Consider the following 8,738-nt stretch of genomic DNA (forward strand, 5'->3'; position numbering starts at 1 on the left):
GGTGGCAGAGTTGTGGGTGTTTGAAAAATTGCCTCATATCGAGCCAAGAGTTGGCCCAACTCTTTATTATCTCTGGCCGTTTCTTGGGTAGTAGATGTAGAGTCCCCTGTGGTTACTATTTGCATAAAATAAGCATCAACCTCTTTGCCCATTAATCTTTGTATCGTCTGTAGGGATTTTGCAGCTACTTCTCTGGTTGTATCATCGCGGATGAAGTGCTTCTCTTCGCTAACATGAAACTCCACTGTCAACTTTTCCCAGTCATGCAACACCTTTTCGTAACTATTGCATTCCCAAAACGATGCCTGAGCCTTGTAAATCCAAGGGATACACATTGGTTTGGAAATGGTATCCTTGTATCTCCATTGGAACAACTAAGTAAATCTCATCGCATTGTAAGCACTCTTCGTTGGTCACCATAACTCGAAATGTTGGTGAAGGAACCTTACAACAATCTAGCTTCCTTGCAAACTTGGAGTTCACAAAGTTGTGGGTACTCCTACTATCGATAAGGATGTGTACTAGCCTGCCACAAATTACCCCGTTCACACGCATTGCCTGTAGGGTGGTTACCCCTGAGAGGGCGTGTAAGGATATCTCTGGTATAGGAAGTGGTTTGGCTTCCTTCAAGGCTTCTATAGTGTCCTCATCAATCTCTGGTTCGATCATGGTTTCCAAAATAAAAACCTGTTGTGTCTTAGACTTATGACCTGGTACAAATCTCTCATCATAGTTGTAGCACAAACCTTTGTCTCGTCGTGCTTGCATCTCAGTCCAAGACAATTTTTTGAATCCTGTTCCTGGGGGCAATTTCGGAGTGGTGGTTAGGGGGCTTTAGTGGTGTTGGAAGAAGTCTTGGCCATGTAAGGCTATGCCTTTATCACTGCATCTTATCTTCTTGTAAATGGGCAAGGCTGGTAGCATGTACTAGGGTAGTGGGATGAAAAAGTTTCACCTAAAATCGAATCTCATCCTTCAATCCTCCTATGTAGCTTCCTACTAAGGCACGATTTGGCCATTCCTGCACCCTTGATGCCAGTCGCTCAAATTGGGTTTGATATTCTCTAATCGATCTCATCTGACGTAGTTTTGCTAAGGCCTTATCAAAATTCTCATAATTAGAGGGTCCAAATCAAACACACAGGGCCTGCATAAAAGCTTCCTATGAAACTTCGGTTTGTTATTTCTCAAACCACTGGTACCATCGAAGAGCATTATCTTGCAAATTGAAAGAAGCAAGCAACACCTTTTCATTATCCCCAGTACTCTAATATCGAAAAAATTTCTCTACCTTATAAATCCAACCTGTTGGATCCTCCCCATTGAATTGCGGAAAGTCTACTTGAGAAAATCGAGTTTGTATTACTCCTGTAGTTCCTCCATTGGATACCTCTGTTCTGTTATTGCGGTTGGCTAAGCCTATTTCTGGTTCATGATTTCTGCTAGTGGAGCCACCATTTTGGTTGTCGCTATCTTGGCTGTCAAGTCTGCGTCCCATCTGAGCTATAGCATTAGAAAGGGCCTCCATGCTTTCCTTTATGTTAGTAAACTCCTTTGCAATTTTGTCTCCATAGGTGTTGAACTAGCTCCGTAAAGAATGGTTGCTAACTTCCAAAGCCAACAAGCAATCGTCATTGGATGTTGAACGTGTGGGTGGTGGGTTGTTCATCATCTAGCTCTAATACCAAATGTTATGAACTGGAAATAAAATGATAAGTTAGTCATGTTCGAGATGACCAATCTACTGAATAGGGGTGAGAGAAGAGAATTTTGGATTAAACTTTGCTTGCCTATTTATTAATTGCTTCAACTCTTAAATAGTCTCAAGTAGAGTGCTCAACTAGGAAATTCAAATTACATCTTGATAGTTCTGCAATAAATTTTTACAACTAATCCTAACCAACAACTCATCCTAATCAACAAATAACGATACTAACAACTTATCCTAATCAACAACTCATCCTAATCAACAACTTGAAATAACAATCAGATAGCCATCAACTCCCTATCAGCTCACTCCTTATCTAATGCATGCTTATCTCCTCCCTCTGTTTGAATCATAACAGGAAACCACCTCAGCTTTTATGGCGATTGGTTTATCGCAACATTTATTTGGAAAATGACTCTTTGTTAGCCATTAATTAAGTAGTTGGAAATTCTCTCACACCCCTTTTCCCATTATTTGTCTCTCTTGATTTTGGAATTGCAGGTTCCTTTTGTTGCCTACATGGAAAGTAGAGTTAGATACATTTTCCGTGAAGTGAAGCAAACAATTAAGTGCGCAGACCTTTTGGCTTTCAAAGGGGTTTAACAACGAAATGGGAAATTTCTTTGTTCGTAAATAAAACTAAGGAAATGTTAATGGATTCTATAAAAACATTGATTTAGCAATTATTTTTATAAACTTTATATTGAAAAAGAAAAATAACAGTAACTAAGGGCCCGTTAGGTAGAGAAGTTTGAGTAATGTTGTTTGTAGTTTTTTGAAATACGTATGGGTAAAAAAATGTATGAAAATGTGTGTAATATTGTTTAAAAATTGAAAAAGAGTTATTTAACAACTTTATCAAACGGGCCTAACTTTTTTGATATACTAGGCTTTTCTATCATGCGTGTAACTTTTTTTTTTTTTTTTGATAAGACCATGCGTGTAACTTGTAAAATACAAAACTTCTCTTTGTACGGTTGTTACTTTTAAGTTTTAACTAATAATATTTCTCATTTTTCATGCAAAATAAATAAATATCTTTAGCATTGGCTTTAAAGTATTGTTTCAACTAAAATTGGCTGCTTTGTATCTTAGTAGCATCGTGACATTATCTATTATTGGTTTGCAAACAACTTTTCAAAATCATTTTTTTTTTCTCGGTTATAGTAAGGAAAAAAAAAAAATTATATATATATATATATATTTATATATTTTGCCCACGTTGACTGAAATAATTCATTTATTAGCTATGTTGTAACTAATAAAAGATACACATCAAAAGTTTTGTAATTCAACACCTCCTATATATATATATATATATATATATATATATGTAAGGACGCAATTTGGGTCCTAAGCCCAAAAGGTGGAAAAGATCTAGGTCCAAAGAGCCCAATATAATGAATTTGTAAAGAGTGAGTTCGAAAACTAGGCTCTAATGAGTTGGGTAACAATTATAATGGATTCAGATCACAATAAAGCAAAGATAGAATGATTTTATCTACAGAAAATCATCCTCGGCACAATCCAAGGAGATCAATTCTTGTATATATTTCATAAATTTGGTTACAAGCATAGTTCTTGTTACTACAGTGTCTTTCTCTTAATTTCCCGATCTCTTTCCCTTAGAGTTCTCTTTCTATTTTATACTATCTTCCTTCTTTCATCTCTACCATCCATGTGTAGATTAGATTGTTGGTGTTGATCCTTGTCCCATCAGCACCTTCTTGAAGTCTTTGGAGAGTAGCTGTAAGCTTGAAAATTACAGTTTAGGTATCACTTTCTCATTAATGCAGCCAGAGAGTTAGTTACAGAGCATTTAATACTTTGGTAGCAGTTTTCTCTTAGGTATTATATGGCTTCCCTCTGTCCTGTGCTTTTAGGATGCTTGTCCTTATCAATAGAACCTCTTGGAATGTTGCCTTGGATGGCAGACCACACCGTCGGACCTCGGCTTTACTCAGTCGAGGAGGCATTCATCCTAGGACCACCTTCTTGGACTCTTATGACCAAACCTCACATCTTCATTCACTAACACGGACTCCCATAACAGTGTTTTACCCGTCCTCGGACTACTTAATGTCCTCGGATTGGGCCCCTGGCTCAATATATACATAGATACATTCTATTGGGCCTATCACCCCTACAATATATAATAATAATAATAATAATAATAATAGGTGAAGTTGAGAGAAACTTAAATTAGAATTCCAAATTAGAGTTTCAATTTTTCACCATGTGTCCTAATTATTTATTCTTAAAAGTTTTATTTCTTAATTTTAGAATCAAATGTGAGACCACATCATAAATATTCATCCAAGTGAGTTATTAAGTACAAAACCCAAAGAATTTAGAATAAAAGAATTGTAAAAAAAAAAGTGTTTCACAATAATTTTTTTTAAAAAACATAGAATATTTACATTTTATCTCTAATAATATCCTTACAATTTTTTTTTTGAAGAGTTAACAAAATATAAAAATGACTATCAATCGTATTAATGCGTGATCTATAAGCTTATATTTTATGCATGATCTACATAAAAACAAAAGAATTTTTTTTTGGGGTCTAAGCATTATTTGAATAGACTTCAAAAGGATAAACTATTCTAGCTTTTTTTTGAGGTTGGAAATGTGACCTTCTTATTTTAGAAAATGACATTTCTCTTTTGGTTTTTATTTTTGTTTATCATGTAATTAAGCTAGCTAGTAAACATTATTTTAAAGTTATTTTGGATTAGTATTTATTCTCAAAAATAAGTATTTTAACTCACAATATTTATCGATAGTTTGGAGCGGGTGAATTTGAACCATGAATTTCTTCGTTGGAAACACCAGCAACATCAATTAGGACATGATGGTCATAAAGGCTTAGTAAGGCTATTGATAAGTCGATAGTTAGGAGCTCTTGGCTATTTTGACTCAATTTTAAATGGCAAACAAATAAATAATGTTAGTTAGATTTATTATATAAATAAAAATCTTTGGGATCAAAGAGAGAACTGGGATTGAATTGAAGAGGAATAAGTTAAAAAGTGATGACTCAAACTATTCTTGCTTTTAGGTCTTAATTTTGGTGTGAGGCTTGTTTTATAATTAAGTGTGAGGGCCGTTAAATGTGGATCATATTGATAAGGCACAAGAAAGATGTACATTAAAAGTTCAATAAGTGTATAAAACACCTTGAACGATTAGACCCCCAATTTACAAATTACCAATTCAAGCTTATTGTCAAACAATTAATATGTGGAATATGAATACAAGCTTAACACAGAATTGATAAACAATCTAAATCAAATAAAATCACATCCATAGCAGAAATTAAATGGCAAAGATTAAGGGAAGAGAGATGCAAACACAAGGACAACACAACGATGTGTTATCGAAGAGGAAATCGAAGCCCTCGGCGTAAAACCTCTCCGCTGTCCTACAAGCGGTAAACAATCCACTAAAGAATGTAGTTGGAATACATGAACAGCAGAAGACCCTCCAAGTCTAATCTACCCAATGTACCTAAGCCCTCCAAACTCCTACTCCAATGTGGTTACGCTGAACCTATTTCTTCTTTAGCTTATCGGATTCCGCTACTTGACCATAGCATCAACCAATATGAAATTGGTCCCTTCTTAATTGCTTCCCAAACACCAAATGGCCTTCTCACAGATATGGGTATGGTGAGAAAAGGTTTTGGTAATGTCCCTCTCAAGGATTTGACAATGGAGAGGAAGAGAGTAGAGGAATTTGAAGAGTCTCTATGTGAAGATTGTGGATGAATCAATCTTGTTTTTCTTTAGGGTTTCTCTCTCAAAATTCTCTCTAGAAGCTCTCTCAATATCGTGGGTATAAGGGTATATATATAGTAGGGTGAGAAGGAATGTGAAAAATCAGTTTTTCCCAAACAGGGTGTTCTGGCGACTTGGCCTTGCGACTGGGTTGAGTTGCGAGTTCAAGCCGCGAGCTAAAGGCCTGGCCAGCCTAGGACTTTTGTCCTGTAGTGCAACAGCTGGCGTGACTCTTCAGCTTTTGGCATGCTTGGCACGTGTGCAACTTTTGGCGGCTTGCAAGCCGCGAGCCACTCGCAAGATCCAGTCACAAGTCCCTGCTTCTTTGCAAAATTTTGAGCATTTCTTCAACTTTCTCACACACTACCCTTATATGATTCCCACTTAAATATAGGGTTACTAATTGCTAAAATACAAGCAAATCTGGAACGGAATAAAGCCAACAAGATGGTTGATAAAATTCAACCTTACATACATGTTTCACTCCTATGCTCGTTTCAAGAAGATTACGAGGGAACTCGACAAGCGAAAAGCTGTGTCAAACTGTTTGGAAGTTTAGAGAGGGAGGAGAGTAGAGGGGAATGGTTCCCCTCCACATTGTTTGAATGTTTTTAAAATTAGTAAGGGGGAATGGAGTATTTAGCCATTTCCCTTGTTTGGATGTTTTAAAAATTAGGATGGAGAGGAGATGAAATGATTAAAATAGACAAATTTACCCCTATTTGAAAATAGACTTGCAACATTGGTCTATTATTAATTTAGAAATGGTAAATTGAGAAATTTATCTAGTCAATAATTTATCTACTCTACTCTCCCTTCAAATCTCTCCAATTTGGAGGAATTAAAAATGAGGGGTCAGAGGTGGTTGAAACCGCTCCAAACTCCTCCCCCTCCTTACTTAAAAACTTCCAAACAAGATAATTGAATGACTCTACCTCCCTTTACTCTACTCCCTCTCCTTTTTTAAACTTCCAAACAAGCCATAAATTATTGTTGGTGAATAATGGCCAAAAACCAAAAAATGAAAAAGAGAAAGGAATCATTTTAATTGCATTGGTGGTACCTCTCCTTGTGTCAAATTCAGAATCGTTACTTTAACTTGTTGATATTTTGGTATGTGAGTATGTCATACTAGTATGTCATATGTGCACTGTGCACTCGTCATTATTTTTATTTTTAGTAAATTAAGAGATTTTTTTTGGTGGTAAATATAAGAGATATCTTTGCATATAGGGCATGGACTCAACTCATCAGCACCATAAATCCTTATCCATCTAACCCAATCCTATGCTTAAAGTTCCTTTTTTAGGTTAATGGGTTGGTTTTGTTTTTTGTTTTTTTGTTTGTTTGGGTTAGATTGGGTTTGGACTAGAAATATGACTAATCCAACCCAACCCAATCTAATAGATTAAAATATAAATATATATTTTTTGAATTTATTAATTTAATTTATTTTGGATTTAAAAAATTTGTTTAAATTTGTCTGTTCGATTTATTTCAATATTTTGTGACTTAGATTAGATAAAATTGGAATATTAAACAAAATTGTGTAAATTGTAATTATTTATAAAAAAATAAGTTTAAATAGTTTAATGAAAACCCAATTTTTAATTAGGCTTATATAACAATCAACCCAAGGGGTCTGTTGGGTGCATGGGCACCATTGGTGGGTTCGAGCCCACACTTGGAGAAATTATACAGTCCTCTATTGGACTATGTCACTTGTCCATCATTTCATTAAAAGAGTCCCACTTGTTTAAAATAACTGAGTCAATAACCAGTTTCTGTTTAAAAAAGATTTCTAACTCAATAATTTTAAACAAGTGAGAGTCTTTTAGTGGAATGGTAGACCACGTCACTTGTCCACTATGAAGATTTTATAATTTCTCCCACACTTGATAGACTTGCTCATTAATGAGCTTGTATCCCAAAGTCTCACAAGTCAGCCATCTCTTAGGGTCCGTTTGTTTGGAGGGGTGAAAAAGTGGGAGGATAGAAAAGTTTTTATTTTCTCTACTTTTTGTTTGGTTGAGAGTGGAAAAATGGAGGGATGAAAAAATGAGTTTGAATAAATTTACTCATATACTCTTGTTAAATAATGATGCCTAATTAAAATAAAAAAGTGAAAAATAATCACACAAAAAAGAGCAATCACCCAAATTTATTATAAAAATAGAAATCACGTCCCAAAAAAAATCATGTCCAGCTAAAAAAAAAAAACTACTACACCCAAGCCTTAGAAAATCAAAAGAAAAAAAAAAAAGAGCAACGTTAATGCTAAAAAGACAAAAAAAAAAAAAAAAAAAAGAGGCAATTGCCCAGAAAAGAAAAAGGGGGGGGGGGGGGGGGAACGTTACTGCAGGAAAAAAAAGCAACTTGATGAAGCCCATATACATATGGGGCATTTTTGTCAATCAAGAAAAAATTCATCCCCACTCAGTTTTTTTCCCATTTTGGAGAGAAAACATTTTGGTAAGCCTGGGGAAAAAAATACTTGAGCCCCACTATATATTTTTCTTCCTCCCTACCCAACCAAACACACTTAAAAAAAGTTTTCCATTCTGTTTTCTCTTCAAAATTTTTCATCCACCCTATTTCACTTTCAAACAAACACACTCTTAATGAGATGTGGCCTTTAGTGTGTCTTACACCTGAAACTGAAAAGGAGCTGAAGCAAAGTAAGGCCATTCAGCCTTAGAGAAAAAGCTGAAGCAAGAGGTCATTGGACCAGGAGTAATGTTGGTGCTACATAAAATGACACTATTTGTATCACAACTTGTTTATATGGTGAGTTGTGAATAGTAGAAGTATGACTCCACATAAACCCATCATCATATTTTTTAGTTTAATATAATTAAAAAAGGGTTATGCTAACGAGTATCCTTAGGGCATTGGTTAACAATTCAATTAATGAAAATTTTTAAGGGAAAAGAAAAAAAAAATTAATGTTTTAACAAATTTTTTTCATTTTCCATAAAAATGATGTCAATATGAAACCTAAAATGAATTGTTAATCAATAGCCTAAGGACACTCGTTAGCATTTCCCTTAAAAAAAAATTATATAAAATGAGTATATTGTTATTAACTAAATTTATTAATATATTTTTTTTTTGGTAATAAAACTTAACATTAGGGGTCCTTCTATACAAGAAACCTTCTTGGAAATACATTTTTTCCCATTTCCCGTGTCCACTCACGTGATTTGCACTACATCCTAATAAATTTTTTTTACTTTTGTCGTCTCACTCAC

Source organism: Quercus lobata, chromosome 7 (assembly GCF_001633185.2).
Source record: "Quercus lobata isolate SW786 chromosome 7, ValleyOak3.0 Primary Assembly, whole genome shotgun sequence".
Classification (NCBI taxonomy): Eukaryota; Viridiplantae; Streptophyta; class Magnoliopsida; order Fagales; family Fagaceae; genus Quercus; species Quercus lobata.